The following is a 22,771-nucleotide window of genomic DNA, read 5'->3' as shown; positions in this document are numbered from 1 at the left end:
CTCTCCCCGTAAAGCAGTGGCTAGCGGACAAGGGAATCGATGTACCATGTACAACCAATTGTTTACTTCGAAAAACACCTGAGACAATAGAACATGTGTTTAATCATTGCTGCGACGCTGTCTTTCATTGGAACACCCTTCAAAGAATATTGAAAAATGATCTCCCCATTACAAGCCAATGCATTCGTTTTCTCTGTGTGGATGAGGACGACGGCATACCATACGACATGGCTATGTTAATTAGCCTTCACAGCATCTGTCAGACAACAATGGCTTACAGACATCTTGACCAGAACATACGTCCTGTCCGGGAGAACTTCATTGCAAATATGCGGTATATCACTGAGGTGTATAAACAAAAAGAACCTCCCAGCTGGCTAACAATGTTAGAGGAATTGTGCAACCTGAAAAAATTTTAATGTGAGCACTTCGGATCTAATATTCGTCCAGGTGTATTTTATCATTTATGTTTCTGTGTGAACACCTGTAAAGAAAAACAGGCAATAAAGAAAAAAAACTTGGCGGCACAGTGGTTAAAGCCTCGCATGCACGACATGGAGGTCCCACGTTCGATTCTGCGCACCGGAGTCTATTTTCTGGCATTTTTTTTTCTTTTTTGCATTTTCATATATAAAGGATGTCCCACGTAACTCAAGCCAGAGTTTTAAAATATGCCGGAACACGTAATCACGACGCTAACAAATGCATGTTGCTCACCGTTGCATGGAGTTGGACTATTTTTTGTGTTCTCAAATATTGTTTATTAAATATGTTTAATTACCTAACCTTCTTTTCAAGAAATGAAGATTGATAAAAAGTTTCAATAAGAAAGTTGTAGATCAGCTTGCAAAACGTTCTATTATACAGTTTTGAACTTTATATCTGTTATGTATTAATGTTTTTCTGCTATTAACAAATGCCCACGAAGTACAAAAAATACCACGTCACAAATCCGCTCGTGCGGCAATGCGCGCAATAATTTTAGTGCTCCCTAACGTTCCGCGTACGAACGACCATAGCATTTGCCCCATTGTGCTGTCTCGGCAGGGCCCCAACAATGGTCGCGCCTTTACGATGAACACGCTTTGCTATCGACCGTAAAAAGGATAATCGCTGTGACTGCTTATCGCTGTCATGAACCAGTGTGACGAAAGCGTGTCGTTGACACGCACGGTTCTTCTGATGACATCAGACGGATCGTCTAGAATTATTCACTAGTAATTGATCTAACTGCACTAAAGAAAGAACCTTCCGTACATGAAGAGACGCAATAAAAAGCTGCTTGTTCATTTTTGTTTGATTCATGGAAAAAAGAACCGTCGGACGTTACTATGGGGAATGGTGCGAGTGATTAAAAAATTTGATTGTCGCGTGGTTACACTGAACAGGTGGTGCCGTCTAGCGGGGCGCAGTTGAAACAAAAAAAAAAAACGTCTGCCATTTCGCGGCCAATGGCGGTAAATTGATCAATGGCCGTTGTTGCTGCTGTGGCTCCCGCTGTTTTTGGTCTGCTGCTGCTAGCGCAGTAAAGCCGGGCAACGTTGTGCACGGCACCAGTGACGTGAGTAGGTCCGGTCGATCCGCTTCTTAAGGCGGGTAATTTGAAGTGCGCTAGCCTAATGCGGACCGCTAAAACGTGATTTTATTTCGAAATAGGCCCTTTCTTGGCACAAAAGTAACACTACGAAGTTTCTGGACCACTGGTTGAACAATCAAGGTCGACCTAATAGTTGCCTTCAGTGTCCCTTTGAACTTCAACAGTTAATGATTTAAGTCCGAACAAACCGTGATGAGCTCATGAGACTGCTGAGGCGTAAGTTCAAGGCTCAAGAGGAACATAGCGAATGTGGCTAACGTGGAACCATATATGTCGCAAGAAGCGACAAACTTGCTCAATCGCAGTAAAATATAGCATCTAAAGCTATCATACGGCGCAATTTCAAAAGAAACTGCACAGTCAAACCCACGGCGAAAGTACTCGCCAGTTATGAAAAGTCACCTGTGATCCTCAAGCCGTCACGTTCGTCGACGTGCTGCCCATGCAACCAGTTTGTGGCGACTGTGATAAAGTACAGTGGCACCTACTCGACAGCGTTTCGTTGCGGGGCTCGTTTGTGGTTCCGGTGGAGCAAGTGGTAGAGAGGATGAAAGCGGATCGCACATTTATGCGGATTGCTAGGCGGTCGTTCGGGCGTTCGCCTCAGGTTCGATCTTGGTGGAAGACGGCCCCCACTTCATCACCTGGTTCTCTGCCCATATGGGGCCTATGGTCTCCCCGTCGTTAACAACGACAACGAGCTGGCCACGCCTGCGTGTGCGAACGTAACCACCGCGCCGAGAGAGTGGTGCTCGTGGGTGCGTAGGCGGGGCTCCACAAGAACTTGTTCCACAAGGACTAACTTCTGAATTCATTATGTGTTTATTATTGGCTTTCTAGTGCTTCAGGGGGGTGAAGTATTGGGGAAATCTATTAGTATTTCAATAGACGTCAACCACTGGTGTGAAATGCTGTTAATGACCAACGTTTCAACGTGACAACGCGTCTTCGAAGATGTCAAGTACACTTGTCGAAACGCCGACACCTTATTAATTTCGAGGGATTTTCTACAACCTCCATTCACTGCCGTCTCAATCACCCAAGTCAAGTGGCACGTAGCGTTGCATCCGAAGGTTCCAACAACGGTTAACGCAAACAAGCAAACACACAAAAGTCCATCACCTACCAGCAGGTATCTGTGAGCCCCTCTCGTCAATGCTCAAACTTAGCTCGAGTAAGGATACGACCACGAAAGCTGCTCCAGTACGCGACAGCAAATCGAGGAGTGCACTTACGAAGCAGAGATCAAAGACAACACTGCTGACTGACAGTCTTCTGCGGAAAGTGCACGCGCCTGTGACACGCGAGCCGCACGAGCACCACTGCGGATTACGCTTCTTTTGCCTCTCTAATTCTCCTGTCGTTGGGCCCGCTACCTGCAAAAAAGGCCACTAAAACAAATTGAATTAGCAAAGTTGTTTTCACTCGCACCATTTTTGCAATATGTTTATAGACGGGGCAATTTCTGTACACTAGAACTCTGCAATGCTGATGGTGGTGGCGGTAATTTTTGCATCTGCAACAACCTATAGTTATGATGCTGATAATGAACCGCATTTATGATGTGAATCCACGGACGTGATAGTTCAAGCATCGAGAGGCACCAGTTAGCTTGCGAAATACTTATTTGAATTGTAGAAACGAGAGGGAAAGAGAGAAAAAACATTTATTATATAAAGGCTTATGAAGCGAAAAATAAAAAAAAAGTGAGAGACCCCAAGCGAAGAACAGTAGTACTCAAGCGCGTGATTTAGGTGTAACAAGACTGCGAAACGGGTTAAAGTTAACCTTCACAGGGCCCCACAGAAATATTTATGGTTAGGCACAGCAGGTTTAAGGGGCTGTTTACGGCAAATTTAATTGAAGAAAATCAAGTTGGTTCATCAGTAAAAGAAATTAGTGAAAGTGGAACGACACGTTGCCATGTATGTCTGGAAGTAAGATCTTCACTGCAAACTTGTCTTCTTCTTCAGACACGTCTATTGTCCGAAGGCAACTCTTTTGAAAGCAACAGACTTTCAAGCAGTGCTGGATCCAGAAGAGGGGGGAGGACGGGCAATCACCCTTTCCCCTAAAGACCCTCTCTATTTATTCCGTGCTTGTTGTCCCCCTCTTATTACAATTGAGGCCATATGAGTGGCACCACTGAAAGCATAGGCGTGTGCATGGAGGGGGGGCACAAAGCCAACCCAATACATTGACATCATAGTGAAGGGGGTGAGAGAAAGCGCAAAGACGTCTTCATACAATAACATTACAGGGAGGGTGGCGTTGCGACGAACCTTCACCCCCTTTGAAGGGGAACCATGCACACGCGTACGACAGTGAGCACAGATTAACGGTATTTACGTTATGATAAGGTTCGTGTGCTACTGAAAACAAAAAGTCAGGACCCCCCTGTATCCACACCTGCTTTCGAGGCAGTTATAGGCCAACCATATTGGGTAGAGACGTCAGACACTGTAGTTTTGCCGACACGTAGCGCCACTTGTTGGCGCAGTTTTGGGTAGTGCAAACGGGCACTATTTGCTGCGCAACCAGGAGCAACTAGCGCGTGTGAAACAACGATCGACCTACATATTACGTGCCTTTCCACATGAAACACTAAGAGATACGAATTTTTCTCCGCTATATCCGGACGCGTCACCAAAGTGCCATGAAGTATTTGCTGGTTAACTCACCAAAACAACAGAGAAAACAAGAGCAGACGTAACAGCACCGCGCTCTACGAAGAAAGACCTCAGCCAACGCTGATGTTGCATTGCCAGGGGCGTAAAGGACATCAGTTTTGCCAATTTGCGTATTATAGCTTTCGCGAAGCCGAGAACGGTGAGACCACACTCTTAGAAAAACGTAGTAGTATTTGATATCTTTGGGTAGTAATGGTTTGTCACATATGTTACAACCCAGGTAGTAGGCGCAGTTAGTAACGGTGAGGGTGGTAACAATTACTATCTTTGCTGTTACTACCAGCATTTAGTAACTGTTACCACCCATGGGTAGTACCTTTTAATGGTTTCAACAAAATGGTAGTAACCGTTATTAACCTGTTCATTCAAATGCATAATATTTCTTCATTGTTAATGTTAGTAAATTTATGTTTTCATTACTACACAGCTTTGAGTAATGTAGCGTGGTGTGCCATGATCACAAAGAATACATACACCTAACACGTTTACTCATTTTTACGCATACAGCATGAAGTAAGCGTCGAATATATATATATATATATATATATATATATTATAGCCCCTACTTTGCAGGTGCATGTCTGGCACAGAGGAGCACTTGTGTCTCAGGATGAATTATAACAACTGTGAACCTATAGCAATATATTCTACTACCTGGTTAGGTGTATTTGGAAACGTAGCACAAGACTTTTAAGCTGTAAAGAGTCACAAAAAGGCGGTATGTACAGTGGCCGAAACAAGGTACCGAACTTATTCTCAGTGCATTTCGATGCTTCATAGGGCTAGTATATCACAGGTGAAAAGGTAATAATCGTTCTTGGGGTTTGACGCGCCAAAACAATGACAATATTTGGAGACACGCCGCAGTGGATTAATTATGCCCGTCCTCGGGGCTAATTGTGACCATCTGGTTATTTTCGTTTACCAGTCTTGTTCATTTGCTGGAATTTACTAGGTTTGTTGTGATTGTCTATTACAACGCCTGTAGCATTTGCTTATGGCTCGTTTACTTTTGCTTCTCCGATTGGACAAAATCAAAATGACGTTTACATATCCCGATTGCGTATTATAAAACAAATTGTATTTTTTATCTATGGATATCTTTTGCGTCCTGAATCCGCAGTGTCTGCGTGACACTGCGAAATCAGGGCGTAGATGAAGTATATATAAACATTCTGGAAGAAATCTACAGGGGATCAACTGCTACCATAGTGTTTCCTAAAGAAAACAACAGAATAACAATCAAGAAAGGTGTAAGGCAGGGGGATACAACCTCCCCAATGCTATTTACCGCGTGCTTACAGGAGGTTTTCAGAAGACAAGAATGGGAACAGTTGATTGATTTGTGGGGTTTAACATCCCAAAACCACCATATGATTATGAGACACGCCGTAGTGGAGGGCTCCGGAAATTTTGACCACCTGGGGTTCTTTAACGTGCATCCAAATCTGAGTACACGGGCCTACAACATTTCCGCCTCCATTGGAAATGCAGCCGCCACAGCCGGGATTTGATCCCGCGACCTGCGCGTCAGCAGCCGAATACCTTAGCCACTAGAGCACCGTGGCGCGGCAGAATAGGAACAGTTAGGGATAAGAGTTAATGGAGAGTACCTTAGTAACCTGCTCTTCGCCGATGACATTGCGTTGCTGAGTAACTCAGGGGACGTATTGCAACTCATGATTACGGAGTTAGACAAGGAGGGCAGAAAGGTGGGTCCTAAAATTAATCTGCAAAAAACGAAAGTAATGTACAACAACCTCGGAAAAGAGCAGCGCTTTGAGATAGGTAATAGTTCACTTCAAGTTGTACAAGACTATGTCTACTTGGGGCAGGTAATAACCACAGAGCCGAACTACGAGATTGAAGTAACTAGAAGAATAAGAATGGGGTGGAGCACATTCGGCAAGCACTCTCAAATTATGACAGGTAGATTGCCACCATCCCTCCAGAGGAAGGTATATAACAGCTGTATCTTGCCAGTACTTAGCTACCGAGCAGAAACCTGGAGACTTACAAAGAGGGTTCAGCTTAAATTGAGGACGACGCAGCGAGCAATGGAAAAAAATGGTAGTTGTAACATTAAGAGACAAGAAGAGAGCAGAGTGGATAGGGAACAAACGGGGGTGGAGGATATCGTAGCTGAAATCAAGAAGAGGAAATGGACATGGGCCGGGCATGTAGTGCGTAGACAGAATAACCGCTGGTCATTAAGGGTAGCAAACTGGATTACCAGAGAAGGGAAGCGGGTTGGGGGAAGACAGAAAGTTAGGTGGGCCGATGAGATTGAAGTTTGCAGGTATAAAATGGCAGCAGCAAGCACAGGACCGGGTAAACTGGTGGAACATCGGAGAGGCCTTTGTCCTGCAGTGGACGTAGTCAGGCTGATGATGATGATGATGATGATGATGGTGGTGGTGGTGGTGGTGGTGGTGGTGACGATGATGATCTTTCACGTCATTTTTTTGTTTAATGATGTGGCGAGACTATTTCTCTCTTTAATTATCGGAATCGGAACCACACACTATTTTGGAATAGATAGTCAACAGCCTGGCAGCAAAAAGGTAGCAATGGGGCAAGAAAGGTAGCAAAGGCTGAAGTATTGCCTATTTCAGTCTAGTTACTATATGTTTGCTAACGTAGGTAATAAACAGGTCGCACAAAGCTAGTAACGGTTGCAGCTAGTAACTGTTTACTAACATAGGTAGTAAACAGGAAGCAAAATGGTAATGATGGCTCAAGAAAGGTAGTAACCACTGCATTTACTACCCGTAACCTTGTAGTTGCTACCTTTTTACCAACTTTTTTTTAGGAGTGCACTGGATACGGGCCGTTGCGAATGCCTAGAGTAACCAAATTACTCACGTTCTCTACCGCCGGTCACATGAGAAAGTGCGATGATATAGGACTAGTGTTATTGTTTACGCAACTACAAAGGCGAAAATCGCCATGACCATTTGATAAACCGAGTATCGTGAGATACCTTGCTCGCGTACGTACTTCTTTGCTTTGGCATCATGCATGCGCCAAAATTTAACGCATTTAAACCCTACAGAATGCACGTAGGAATGCTCGCCTCGAACTCGATGTCATGTGATGCTTGGTTGCACTCAAATTGCTAGTCCCAGCACGCCAAAATATTTCAAACATCTTTTGCATTGCGCCCGCAACTCGCTTTGATGAGCTTACCACTTTTCTGGAGCGAGGTTTGATTGACGGAAGGAGCTTGCCAGGTGCTTGATTTTCAGGAAATCTTGCCTTAACACCAACAAAAAAGGATGGTCTATATAGGAACGTTCGCTTGTGGACGGCAATCTTTGCACTGCCCATTTATGACTAGCGCGGCGATGTGATTGCAGGTGGCGGTGCTTTTCGCAGCAGCGCCTGAGCAGAGCCTGGCGTTTATGGCTACTGCACAAGACGGATGAACCGTCACGGTATGTGTGTGCTTCGTACTTTCGTACCTCTCTCCTCCCCTGTCGTATCTCTCTCTTCACCCACTTTCTCTACTTTTTCTACTTTCAAACTCCCCCATCTCTTTTCGCTTACAGGGCAGCATACTGGTTATTTCAAAATGGTTGACATATCTTTGCCTTTCCGCTTCTTCCTGTTCCGTTATTCTCCGTTCCCCAACCAGAGCTGAAAAACTTCTAGAAGTCATCATCATCATCATCATCATCAGCCTGACAATGCCCACTGTAGGGCAAAGGCCTCTCCCATAATCCGCCAATCAACCCAGTCTCGTGGTTTCCGTTGCCACGTTGTACCCGCAAACTTTTTAATCTCATCGGCCTAGTTAGCTTTTTGTATCCCTTTTATGCGTTTGCCTTTTCTGGAAATCTAATCAGTTACCCCTAATGACCATCGGTTATCCTGCCTACGTGCTACGTGTCTGGCCCACGTTCGTTTTTTTTATTTAAACTATGATATTCTTAACCCCTGTACGTCCCCTGATCCACTATGCTCTCTTCTTGTCTCTTAAGGTTACACCTATCATTTTCCTTTCTATCGCTCGCTAAGCTTAACCCTCATTGTAAGTCTCCAGGTTTACGTTCTGTAGGTAAGCACTGACAAGATGCAGCTGTTAAATACCGTCCTCTTCAGCGTTCGTGGCAGATTACCATTCATGATTTGAGAATACTTGCCGAATGTGATTCATCCCATCCTTATTCTTCTAGTTATCTCATTCTCATGGTTCGGCTCTACGGTTACTACCTGTCCTAATTAGACATATTTCTTTGCAACTTTCATCATCCCTCCATATGTCGCAAAGTGCTGTTCTCTGCCGAGACGGTTGCACATTAGTTCAGTTTTGTGTATATTATTTTCCAGACCTACTTTTCTGCTTTCCGTGTCCAGTTCAGTAATCATGAGCTGTAATTCGTCCCCTGAGTTACTCATCAAGGCAATCTCATCAGCGAATCGCAGGTTGCTAAGGTACTCTATGTTAACTCTTATCCCTAACTATTCCCAATCTAAAGTCCTGAATACCTCCTGTTAACACGCGGTGAAGCGAATTGGAGAGATTGTGTCTCCATGTTTTATACCATTTTCATTGGGATTCTGTGACTTTCTTAATGCAGAATAATGGTGGCTGTAGATCCTCTGTATATTTATTCCAGTATGTTTATGTGGGGTTCTTCGAAGCCCTAATTCTTTATAGCCTGCATAACTGCTGATGTCTCGACTGAGTCAAACGCCTTCTCGTAATCTATGAAAGCTATGTATAGGGGTTGGTTGTATTCAGCGCATTTCTATATTTCCTGATTGATAGTATGATTATGGACTATTGTGTAGTAGCCAGTACGAAATCCTGCTTACTCTTTTGTTTAAGTGAACTATAACATCGCGTGAATTCTATTAGCGATCTTTTTGTAAATAGTTTGTAGAAAACGAACGGTAAGTTGATTATCCTGTAATTTTTCAAATCCTTGACGTCTCCTTTCTTATGAATTAAGATGCTGTTGGCGTTTTTCCAAGACTCTGCACCCTTCCTGTCAAGAGACACTTCGTATATAAGGTGGCTAATTATTCTAACACAATTTGTCCGCCATCTTTCAGGAGGTGCGTTGTCACCTTATTCTCACCAGCGGCTTTGCCTCTTGGCATTCCTTCTAGAGCTTGCCTTACTTCTCCTGTCGTCACTGGTAGGATCTCGAGTTCCTCCAGTCCATTGTTGTTTCTTACAATAATATCCTGCTTCTTCTGGCTTCTGCAGAGCTCTCTGTGGAACTCCTCCGCCATCTCCACTACCCTATTCATATTGGTTATGACATTTCCTACCCTGTTCCTCAATGCATACATCCGGTTTTTGCCTATCCACAAGTCAGCCTTCACAGCTTTCAGCCTTCTGCCGCTTTTTACAGCCTGCTCAATTCTTTCCGTGTTATACCTCCTGATGTCGGCTACTTTACGCCTATTAACTTCAAAAGCTCAACCAGCTCTGTTTTGTCGGTTGCGTTTGACTTTTTCATCGTTTGTCGTCTCTTAAGAAGATTTTTTTCGTTTCCTGAGATAGTTTGCCAGTTTCCTCTGTAGTGATTGTACCTCCAACTTCAATTGCGCACTCTTTTATGATACTAGTAAAGTTATCATTCATTGTGTCAACGCTAACATAGGTTATCTCGTTTAGTGCCTCGAATCTATTCTGAAGCGAAACTCTGAATTCCTGTATTTTCCCTCTCACCGCCAGTTTATCTTGAGTATCAGCTTATGCCTTTGCTTTTTTAAATCTTGGTGTACGAGGTCTCACCATTCTGCGGTTGCTGTATCTGCTCTTGCCAAGTACTTCTACATTCTGTACAATGTCTGGGCGTGCATACAGAATGACGTCTAATTTTAGTTTTGCCATTACGGCTGCACCACATCCACTTACGGTCAGGCCGTTTTCTGAAAAAAGTTATTCAAGATTTGTGAAGCATTACGTTCTGCGAACCTTATCAACAACTCCCCTCTGGCATTTCTAGAGCCAATGCCATATTTCCCCACTGCATGGTCTCCGGCCTGTATCTTGCCTATTTTCGTACATCTGAATAGTATACTCTGTCTTTACTTTATTAATGGCTTACTATGCGTCTTCATAGAAGCGTTAAATTGAATTATCATCATGGCTTGATGCAGGCGCGCGGGCCGGTACCAACTACTTCTTGTACATTTTGCTAAACTTAATTATAATACTTGCCACCCTCTCCCTGATGCTATAGTAATCCTCTAGGTTGCCAGCGATACTCTTGTGTATAAGAAACCCCACCCCTAGTTTCTTTCTGTTAACTAATCCACTGTGGCATAGGACGTGTCCGTTATTCAGCACTGTATAAGCTTCACGTGTCCTCTTAACTTCGCTGAGCCTTATTACATCCCATTTAACACCTGTTCCTTTAATAGCACAGCTATTAAAGCCTCACTACATAGCGTTTAAGGCAGCCAAATTCAGATTCCAATGGCGGTCTGTCAGGACCCAGGGATTCTTAGCACCCTCCGCTGCGTCACAGGTCTCACCGCTGCTTTGGACAGTTGCTTCGCAGCCACTGGGTACTGAGGGCCAAGAGTTAATTGCTGTATTCATGGGAGGTCGGAGCCATGTACTGCACCAGGGTGGTCAATCCTGCTCCAGTGAGGGAGGGCATTACCGGCAGCTGGTCGCCATGCAGTTGAGGCCGCACCCCAGACCACTTTTTGTTCTTCTTTTTTAACAATTTCCTTCTCGCACATTTTAAGTGAATATACGACTGTGAATGGTCCGGCATCTCCATTCAAACAGAAGTTCGTCATGTCATGCTAGGCTGCTGCGCTAGCTCTAAGTAGGGGGTTCTGTTGCACTTTTTGTAGCAATGGAATACCACCTGACCGCCTATCAACTCCCAACTTCATCTGACTCGTAGCTCGCCTCGCCTTCTTTTCATATCTGTTTGAAAATCTATTTTCCTTAAAAAATCACCCTGCATGATTTAGAACTTCTGACCTTGCGAGCTTAGGCCGGATCAGTGCCTTAAATGGATGCCCCTTCTTCTCACGCGTCTGTTCTCTGCTAATTCCTTCGTGCCTCGCTCAATATTGACAGTGTTTGCAATCCTATCAACTGACGAGTTGCGTGCACCTGTTTTACAACAAATTGGCCACTTCCATGTTATTCTTACGTTAAACACATACATCACGGGCGGTTGGAGTGCATGAAAGTTAAACGCGAAAAGTTTCTAACCGCTAAATAATGGGCAGGCACTGTCTCTAAGGCTACATCTCATTTTGCTGAAGTGTTATGGTAGAAATTAAAAACTCCGGTAAATAGATATAGAAGTAGACAGTAGCCCTCAGACAGGAGTAAGCTATACGTATTAGTAATTACGTCTACGGTTAGCCTAATAATGTAAAATAGTGAATAAAAAGGTAAAGAGCGAATTATTTCTTGTTCTAGAAAGCGGCTAAAAGCAAAAAACTTCGTACAAGAGCAATTTCGTGCTCGCATAACTCACCACAAATCGTCAACTTGAATTGCAAGACTCTAACGGCTCTCGGCATCCACTCTTGCACACAACGATATGTCCACATGACACGTTCGGCTCGCATATGCTTCTGGCTATTTTCCTACATTTGGTGAACGTAAGTTGCTGGTGCGCGCTAATTCTCCAGAATAAATATTTTTAAAGGCCTGTTTGTTTAGACAGTGTACAATTATATTAGGTGCCGGAGGGAACGTAGCGTAGGTTTTTAATAAAATAATATTACAAATAATATTACCGCAATTATACCTCGTTAGACAGGTGCATGGCAAAAGGCTAGCAACAGTGAACAATGAACCACTGCAAAATTAAGCGTTTGCAAACTTACGTAGTAAAAAGGTCACCAAAGAAAATAAATGCCTAAAAAAGTTAGCGACAGCTTCTTTTACTAACTCTACGCTTGTGGTTTCAAGCTCTCCGCCATTTTTTTCCTTTTTTTAGAATGTAAACTTAAAGGACAGTAATTCAGCCGTGAACAGACATGGATTTGCTCGAATGCAGTTCTTAACGAACTCCGCAATATGCAAGAGTGTGGGCCGCATCCGTCAACCTACGTTGCGGAAGAATTGAAAAAAATGAGCTCGAATTTCACGCAACGGGCTGCATGAACACTTTGACGTATATTCGAGCCTTGCGAGCGTTACGTAATACAAAGCGACATACTGCAACACGCCAAACCTCGATTATCAATATATGTTTAAGGAATCGTGCCAACGCGGATGCATACACCGACACACGTAGATACCCTGCAAGCAAAGGACGTCTGATGGTAGTCATAACATTTAATAATTCCATTGTTGTTGAAATTGGAATGTACCGCTTGTGAAACTGTTTTAGACATGGTAACGTAATATCTCACAGTGTATAGGCGTGCTAAAATAATGAACACAAGTTAACAACACGTCCCAGCTTGCGCGCCTTAGGCACGATCAAGACTTACAGCCAACCAATCCCGTCTTCATACAACAATTATTAAACAAAAGTTTATTACAGGCGGGGCCCCGTTCTCACACACCGACGTCAGAGGAGGGGGCCACAAACCTCAGTTTAACTCCTCTGCCGAAGTCAAGCTCTATATGCATACTATGCTTCACACTCCAGACAAAAGGAAAATAGTATCTCGCGCTTAACTGCACAACTTTGCCTATACCCTAATGATATGTGCGTCAGTAGTCTTTAATGCGAATGAGTATTAGCAACGTAAGACCAGTTTCATTCAGGCTATTGAGTCAAATACATGGGTTGATCGAGAAGGTCCTGAGATCGTGCAATCCCATACAACTCGGATCTATCCATGCACAACATTTTATAGGCTATTCAGACTGTACTTTCATGTTCGACAACGAGGTGATCTACGGCATCTGCAGCCGCAGCCTCGACAGTGAGTGGCCCACCTACACGAATCTAAGCAGGCTCACCGTCCAGTCAGTCTCCTTCATCACTGCCTCTCCTTGGTTTGACGGCGCCCTGAACGTCAACTTGACGTAGTTCCAGACCGACTTGGAATCATACCCTCGCGTGCACTTCTCCCTCGTGAGTTATGCTCTGGCGATTTTTACAGAAAACGCATACCACGAGCAGCTTACGGTCCCCGAGATCACGATAGCCTGCTTCATGCCCGCCCACCAGATTGCCAAGTGCGATCCTCGTGGCGTAAAGTACAAGGCCTGCTGTCTTTTGTACCATTGGGACGTTGTGCCAAATGATGTAAAGGAAGCGATTGCGACTATCAAGACAATGCGCACAATCAAGTTTGTGGACTCGCCCCCCCCCCCCCCCCTGGGATTTCAGGTGCGTTTGCTGCTGCTGTATTGTGGCTCGTGTAATTTTAAAGAACGGGAAATTATCAAGGGGTTAAATGTCAATGATAACTCATTATAATGGCAAGGAACCCGAGAGATGTCATTTGTGATTCTAGGCATCGAACTCACGTAAACGTTGGGAGAGTAGTGAAAACTGTAGTGGAAACTGGGAATGAGGACAAAAAAAAAGCCTTACTTTTTCTCTTCTCTTTTTTTCTCTTCTTAGGTCAAGCTCATGTTATTTTTCGTTAAGGACTAGGACGAAACAGCTGAGGGAGCCAGAGATTAAATTAAGCATGTTCGAAATCGTCAGAGTGTCTCAGAAGACATATTAATGCCATTTCACCTTTTCAGCAAAATGTGTCCAAAATATGAAACTACACTTGTGTTCACAGACATGAAACGATAACGATGCCCTAGATAGATGAACTGAGATGAATGATATAAGAACAGGAAACGAACAAAAACCTTGTGCTCTAAGATATATATATATATATATGTGACGTAAGAAGGCAGGGATGGTTAGGAGAAGTAGAGAAGGAAGAAGTCAGAACAAAATAAACATGGCGTATGAGCCAGGCCACGTCTCCCATTCATCATAGCGTCACACGAGTCGACAGGATGGAGACCTGCCTGCCCCTTCATCAGTCACTCATCATCGACGCGATTCCCCAGAAGACGCCCTGACCGTACATTGACAACCGAATCATCGCCTAGGAGGACAACGACCAGCGCCATGACAGAACCATCGGCTGACCTCGACATCCCCAAGTACACCGGATCAGCGGACGACGGACCCGTACAGGACTGGTTCAACCTGTTCGAACTCCACGCTACCGCTGCATCTTGGTCGGAACGGGAGATGATTACGAACTTCAGCGACTACGTCACCGGTGAGGCATTTAAATTTTACCTTATTCACATATTCGAGAACGACGAGTCATGGCAAAAAATCAAAGAGGAGATGATTACCCGTTTTAATGACTATGACCAAGACTTACTCATTGCCAACCATCTAGAGACAACTGCACACTATCGTCAATTTCCTAAGCAGTCCTCAAGCATTCGAAAGTCCAGCGCGAATCGACAAGTGCCTCAAGACGAAGTGGCACATGAGTTTACTTTCAGAAGACCATGCGTGTTTTGGGAAAAACCTAACCATCAAGCACGCCTCCCTTCTGCACGAAAGCCGGCATATCAAAAGTCCTCACTCCAGCCTATGACGCGAGACGTTGCCCACCGACCCGATGCTCGTAATTCTTCGTCTCGCATACGCGGTCCACCACGCGGTTTTCCATCACGCGGCTCTTCAAGCGCTCCTGACGCTCACCGTTTGCCTCATAAGGAAACCATGTTCACGATAGACGAGTTCACACACCGAGAAAATACCCAGTCGAGCCATGCTCCTTTCGCACGGGCTCATGCATCACCGTCCGGTGCACACACCCTCAACAGTCCAAACAAAACAGAACGCTCAGATGCATCGAACGTCGCACGCTACCAGGCACAAGGACCACTCGCAGTGAACAGCGAAAAAGAAGCCCCTGAAGAGCTCCCTGTCATTTCTACGGCACCGCAGAATTGCCAAAATTTGCAGTTCAAACCTAGTAATGCCATGTCACATGTGGTACCCTCATGCAGTGGTCTCCAATCCAAGAATCGAACAAATTCAGAAGTGCATGATACATCAAGCCTTGTACACAGTTGTCTTTCGGAAGCACTCTTAATGAACCCCGTCACCGAAGCCTCTGAAGAGCATGCTAGCAATGATGGCGCATTGCCAACTATGCCCGACAAGCAAGACACCAGTTCACCATTCATCAGCTGTTTACAGGACGCGTCAAACACCGAACGAAATGAATGCCCCATTCCTGAACGGGTGCCACTACAGCCATCTCTTGAGCAGCCTCAGAAAAGCAAGCAAAGCCAAGTTCATAAACCCATGCTACAACGAGAGAAACTGCAACGAGGGCATCGACGAATGCGAAATTCAACGGAAGCGCACTCACCAATAAAAGAACATCGGAAAATAAGATCTCTAAACCAAAGGCCGATTCAAGACGTCAGGCAATTTCGCACAAAGAAAAGTCACCAGAAACACTCCTTGCACCTGCTGTTACACCGACTGCACCACCACAAAAAACGCCGAGAAAGACGCAAAAGCACTGCTTTTACACCGCAAGCACTCAGGCACTTCGTCACAGTCGGTCAAAAAGCACGAAAGCAAGAAGCACCGGAATTGCACCATTCACGACGAAAAATACAACCCCGACGACGTACGAGCCGCCGATGCAACAATGCGTTCCAACCTTTCTTAGTCCCCAGAACAGTTCAAACAGTATTGTCAGTATCCATGTGTAGCCCGCTCTGTCCGGAACGCAACAGTCGAGCTCGTCTCCCAGAGTCGTCATAAAAATCACCGGACTGCTGCCTCGGCCTTTAAGATTTAGTGAGATTGTGAAACTCTGTCGGGACCTCAAACAGTGAATTTGGCCATTATTTTGTTTATTCTCTGCAATTTGTTGTAGCTTGTAACCGGTGCCATATTTCGGGGGGAGGGGGAATCCTGTGACGTAAGAAGGCAGGGATGGTTAGGAGAAGTAGAGAAGGAAGAAGTCAGAACAAAATAAACATGGCGTATGAGCCAGGCCACGTCACCCATTCATCATAGCGTCATATATATATATATATATATATATATATATATATATATATATATATATATTTATATATATATATATATATATATATATATATATATATATATATATATATTGTTATGCACGAGGAAAGGAAGACCGGGACGTATACGGCTGAAGGGGGCCGTTTATTTTGGTCGCGAAGAAAAGCGCCGGAGCGCCCAACAGGTTGATGATCGCAGTCTCGTCGTCTTCTTTCTTCCTTCAGCTTGGGGCAGCACGCATGTTCACCCATCTTCGTTTTCTTCCCAGGCATGCGTAACATTCCTCCCCTTGCAGACGAAGCCCGCCGGGCAAGGTAACTGATTAACCTTGGTGTGTACAACTTCAGTCGAGCGACATGGACTGCTTGGGTTTTAGCGGCTCTTCTACCACTTCTCGTGAGGCGAGCTATTCTGTATGTGACTTCCGTGATTTTGTCGAGAACGACAAACGGTCCGTCGTATGTGGCCAAGAACTTTTGGCATAACCCGCGTCTTCGTACCGGAGTCCACAGCCATACTAAGTCACCTGGATGGTAAGTTACAGGCTGGTAGCGGACGTCATAGCGTACCTTCAATTTTTCCTGTGATGCCAAAGTGCGTAGACGAGCAATACGACGCGCCTCTTCTGCAAGGCAGAGAATTTCGGTGACTGAGAGGTTCTCGTGCGCCGAGAATGGCAAAACTGTGTCGAGTGTGTGCCATGGTGTTCGTGCGTACATCAAGAAAAAGGGGCTATAGCCTGTTGTCTCGTGCTTAGCCGTGTTGAACGCGTACGTTATAAATGGTAGCACGTCATCCCAGTTCTTGTGGTTGGATGCCACATACATAAAGATCATGTTTACAATTGTGCGGTTGGTGCGCTCCGCGAGCCCATTTGTTTGCGGATGGTATGGTGACGAGTGGCGAAGGCGGGACTCACTCAATCGAAGCAGCTCTTCTACTATATTTGCTGCAAATTGTCGTCCGCGATCACTGATGATAACGTGAGATGGGCCATGTCGGAGGATACGTGCTGTAGCAGGAACACAGAAACGTCGCTGGCCGTTGCGGTTGGTATGGCCGCTTTCTCGCAGTAACGCATGAGGTAATCGACGCATACAATTATCCAGCGATTGCCCTTAGCCGACTTTAGAAAAGGGCCCAAGAGGTCAATGCCCACTTGTAGAAAAGGTGTGCTCAGAGGTGGCAAGGGCTGTAGAAGACTAGCCGGAGCAGTAGATGGGCGTTTGTGGCGTTGACACTGTGTGCAGGTGGCCACATACGCCCCGACTGACTGTCGCATTCCTTGCCAATAAAAGCGTTTTTTAACACGGTAAAGCGTCCGCGCAGAACCTAAATGTCCGGACGTAGAATCGTCGTGCATAGCACCTAAAATAGCTGTCCGAAGGCTTTCTGGCACTACCAGGAGGAAACGTGCGCCAGTGCTGAAAAAGTTCTTCTTATATAGGAGTCCGTTGCGTACACAGAAATGGCATGCCGTAGGAACTGTGCAAAGCGATGATAGCCTGGTGTCCTTTCGCTGTTCATCTTTGAAAGTACTGAGGTCGGCAAACCTTGGTGACACAGAAGCTACGAGGTGATCGAGGTCATCGGCGTCACACTCTGTAGTGCTCAGTGGCATGCGCGAAAGGCAATCTGCGTCGGCGTGTCGTCGACCACTTTTGTTCGAGACTATGAAGTTATACTCTTGAAGCCAAAGTGCCCAGCGCGCTAGACGGCCGCAAGGAACTCGAAGGTTGACGAGCCAACACAATGAGTGGTGGTCGGTGACGACTGTAAAAGGGCGTCCATATAGGTAAGACCGAAACCGCTGAATCGCAAATACTACCGCGAGGCATTCTTGTTCTGTGACAGTGTAATTCTGATTGGGCCTACTCAAGGAACGACTTGCGTATGCAATCACGTGCTCGCGGTTATCATAGCGTTGAACTAGGACGGCACCAATTCCTATGCCGCTGGCATCTGTGTGCAGTTCGGTTGGAGCTGATGGGTTGAAGTGTTGAAGAACAGGCCGCGACGTCAGGAGGAACTTCAGTTGACGAAAAGAGGAGTTGCACTCCGGAGTCCACTCGAAGGGAGTATTCTTCCGTAGCAAACATGTCAGCGGATAAGCGGCATCGGCAAATTTAGGTATAAAGCGGCGAAAATAGGAGCAAAGCCCCAAAAAACTGTGGAGCTCCTTCACAGAGTTCGGCACAGTGAACGTTTCAACGGCTGCTGTCTTTTGGGGATCTGGACGAATGCCCTCCTGATCAACTAGGTGTCCAAAAACAAGGGTTTGTTGGTCTCCGAAGTGGCATTTATTTGAGTTAAGAACAAGGCCAGCGTTTCTTTTGCAAGTCAGTACAGTATCCAGACGTGAATTGTGTTCGCTGAAGGTGCGGTCAAAGATCACGACGTCGTCTAGATAGCATATGCAAATGTTCCACTTCAAGCCACGAAGAACAGTGTCCAAAATCGCTCGAACGTCGCCGGCGCATTGCACAGTCCAAATGGCCTCACGTTGAATTCAAAAAGGCCGTCAGGGGTTACAAAGGCTGTCTTTTCTTTATCTTCAGGATGCATGGGATTTTGCCAGAAGCCCGATCTTAAGTCCACAGAGGAAAAGTAAGAGGCCGAATGCAGACAGTCTATGGCATCATCAATGCGTGGAAGTGGATACACGTCTTTTTTGTTACAGCATTAAATCGGCGATAATCCACACAAAATCTCCAGGATCCGTTTTTCTTTTTAGCGAGAATTACAGGAGCTGCCCATGGACTTACCGACTTTTGAATGATACCGTTTTCAATCATTTCGTTCACCTGATAATTATTAATCCGCCGCTCGGATGGCGAAACACGGTATGGCTTTTGTCTAATCGGATTGGCCAATCCCGTGTTGATAGAGTGACATGTTCGAGAAGCAGGGATTAGGGGTGCTTTGTCTTTCTGCGCAAAGTCGAATGCAGAGACGTGCTTCGAAAAAACATTGACCAATGTTCGGCGTTCACTTGTGATCAGCAACCTATTCACCATTGACAGAAGAGCCGTTTCAAAACTGTGACTACGATGCTCTTCCGGCGCATCTCTAAGCTCGGTCACCAGTAAGGCCTCGTGTTGTTCACTGACGACGGCTAACTTTAGACCATCTGGTAACATCACGGGTTCTGTAGAGCAATTGACAGTCCATAAACCAGCGCGTCCACGTCTGATCGACACCACACAATGTGAGATCAACACATTCTTCTTCATGCAGTTGGTGTACACTGGTTCTACGTTGGCATCAAAGTTGGCGGAATAGCTGTCGCTGCAACCAACAGGTACACAAACGGTTGATAACGGTGGTATGATAGTGTCGCCACAGACACACAATGCCGTCTCACCATCCACAGGGAGTTCCAACAGTGCTGGCGGAACGTGATCACTCAAGAGTATTGTCCCTATGCGGCAGTCGACAGTCGCACCACACTCCCTCAAAACGTCCATACCCAAAATAACATCATGTGTCGCCTGCGCAATAATCACGAACTCCGTTGGGATAACGCGGCCCCCGAGAAACACGTCAGCTTGACACACACCAACAGGATGCAGTGCCTCACCGCTCACTCCGCAAAACTTCGAAGCTTGATTCCACTTAAATAAAACCTTCTGCCCCAAGGTATCTTTGAAACACGCACTCATGACCGAAATGGTTGCCCCCATATCCACCAAAGCCAACACAGGCACATCGTCGACAAAAACACGTACTTTGTTTTTGAGCATCAACACAGGAGGTATTTCTGATATTAGCACGTCTCCGATGACTTCACCTTCATCGGCCGCGCTTGCTAGTTTTCCTGTGGCAAAGAAGACGTGCTGCGACGCCGTGGTGAAGGAGAACGGGGAACACGAGGCGGTGGAGGCGTCAAGCTCCTGTCAGATGTAGGGGAGTGGTTCCGGAAGCTGCGTGTCCAGTAGTCGTCGCGAGGCAGCAGGTGTGTTGTCTTAGGGTCGTCGTACGGTCGATCAGACGATCGTGTGAAGTGTTGTGGTGGGCCATAGTACGTTGCTCGCGGGTCATCGCGAAGTCCTTCGTAAGGCCGTGCAAAGTGTGGTGGGTAGCCATACCGTGGGGCTACACGTCGGCGGTTGCAAAATCGCGAAATATGTCCTGGTACACCACAGGAGTAGCAAACTGTGAGAGGTCGAAACTCTCTTTGTTCGTCGATGAATCGAACAACGTCTTCCCTGGCGTAGTGGGTCGGTTTGTTCCGTATATCATAGGGATAGACCGGGCGTCGCGAAGAAGGCGGAATCTGGGGGCGTCGGCCATGGTGAGGAGCTGGCAAGCGTGGTGCTCTCCTTGGCTGTAGGGGTGCGTTGTTCTCAACAGCTGCTGCACTAACCATCGATTGCCAAGGAGTCGTAGAAGGCGGCAGCGCCGTCACAGCCTCACGTGGCACATCTACCGAACGTTGGTCGTTTACAGAATGGTGATCAACTGCTGAATGCGTCTGTTCTCTATAGCGAAAAAGTTCTTCGCGAACAATCTCTCGATTGGTCGAGGACAGGTCTGGGCAGGTGCTCGTGTCGATGCTGGCGACCGTTGTAACATATGTGAACCGGCCGAACTTTCGAGCAATCCTGCGCATTTTTAGCAGTTCGAAAGTTCGGCAATGCTGAATCACGTCGGACACCGAGCTCAGGTGGTCTTTTCCGATGAGAATATTATAGACATCTTTGGCTATATCTTTCAGCAAATGCCCTACTTTGTCGTCTTCTGACATCTAATCATTGACCACCTTGCAGAGCTTCAGCACATCCTCTATATACGTGGTACATGTCTCACCTGGAAGCTACGAGCGTTGAGACAATGTCTGCTCTGCCCGCTTCCTTTTGATGCTCGAGTCACCGAAACACGCTTTTAGCTCTGCAACAAAACTGTCCCACGCCGTCAGTGTGTCCTCGTGGTTTTCGTACCACACGAGCGCAGTATCCGTAAGGCAAAATACCGCATTACTGAGCTGAGCGGTGGCATCCCAGCCGTTGGACTTGCTGAGTCGTTTGTACTGGACGAGCCACGCGTCGACATCCTCTCCCGATTTTCCTCCGAAGGTTGGCGGGACTCGGTAGTAGGGCACCGAACCCATTGGAGTTTGCCTTGAAGCGTTAGATGGCTGATCATGGGCCATTACGATGGGCGCAGGCGGGAGTCTGGCAAGGCGGCGGCTGCAGCGTAGTCCAGGTAGTGCAGCTCCCGTCGTTGGGCCTGTCTTACCCAGCACGCTTCCACCAATCTGTTACGCACAAGGAGGACCGGGACATATATGGCTGAAGGAGGCCGTTTATTTTGGTCACGAAGAGAAGCGCCGGAGCGGCCAACAGGTTGATGATCGCAGTCTCGTCGTCTTCTTTCTTCCTTCAGCTTGGGGCAGCCAGCATTTTCACCCATCTTCGTTTTCTTCCCAGGCATGCGTAACAATATATATATATATATATATATATATATATTTATATATATATATATATATATATATATATATATATATATATATATATATATATATATATATATATGTGTGTGTGTGTGTATGTGTGACGCTAGATGCAGGAGACGTGGCCCGGCTCATACGCCATGTTTATTCTGTTCTCACTTCTTCCTTCTCTGCTTCTACCAATCATCGCTTCGTACGTCACACGATTCCCCCTCTCTCCGAAAGAAGGCATAGATTACGAACCAGGAAAAGTACACATGGAGAGGTGAGAAGTCACAAATGTCAAAATGCACGATTGGTTTCATGGCCCCATGGTGTTCCGTAAACTCGCAAAACTTCAGGAAAGAGTGCAGCAGTCCGGTTAACGCAGGAGTTCTGGTGGGCGAGGCTGATGGTTGCGTCCTGGATAACACAAGAATGCTTTGGACGTAGAGATAGTGGAAATTGCAGCCGGGATTCTTGTGAAGAACAAACAAGGTTTGAACACCTTGCAGAATGAACAGTTCGGGTGTCGTAGGCATGGGATTCTTCGTCGTGGCACAGGTTGTGCAGGCAGCTTGCGTGCGCGTTGATCGAGGTTGATTGGGCGCTGCCTGTGCTTCTGCCGAGTACAAGGGGTGCTTTTGTGGCTTTTGGAGATTTTTCTATGGCAATGTCGCAGATGGTTTGATGGAAGGCACATTCTTGATCTTTGGTGGAGAATGTATCCACGACGATGGGCCTTTTAGCAATGTTCTTCGAGCCTTAAAAGTGGTTTTGATGAGGTTTTCATTCGTCGTTGACAATGTTGAAGTATACGTTGACGTTGTAGTTTCTTGGTTTTGTCGACTTGCTTGTGGTGTGACATTGATCGTGCTGTGTCAGGATTCTTAGCAAGTCCTTCGCAGGCTTCTACGACGTGAACCAATGCAGATGTTTCCGGCACAAAACAATGTGCGGGGTTTCGTGCACTTGAATCTTCTGTATTCATAAATCGTTCATTGTTGGTGGTTGCCTGAAGATTACTTGTGTCATCAGAAGTCACACCTCTGCTTTTGTTTTCATTGTT

General features: G+C 45.9%; 1 pseudogene; it reads left to right on the top strand.

Annotated features, from left to right (window-relative positions):
- The first annotated feature begins 13,115 nt into the window (after positions 1-13,115).
- LOC142774820 (tubulin alpha-8 chain-like) overlaps positions 13,116-22,771 on the top strand; it is a 35,348-nt pseudogene continuing 25,692 nt past the window's right edge.

This window comes from Rhipicephalus microplus, chromosome 10 (assembly GCF_043290135.1).
Source record: "Rhipicephalus microplus isolate Deutch F79 chromosome 10, USDA_Rmic, whole genome shotgun sequence".
Lineage (NCBI taxonomy): Eukaryota > Metazoa > Arthropoda > Arachnida > Ixodida > Ixodidae > Rhipicephalus > Rhipicephalus microplus.
This window is presented reverse-complemented; position numbering and strand designations above follow the sequence as displayed.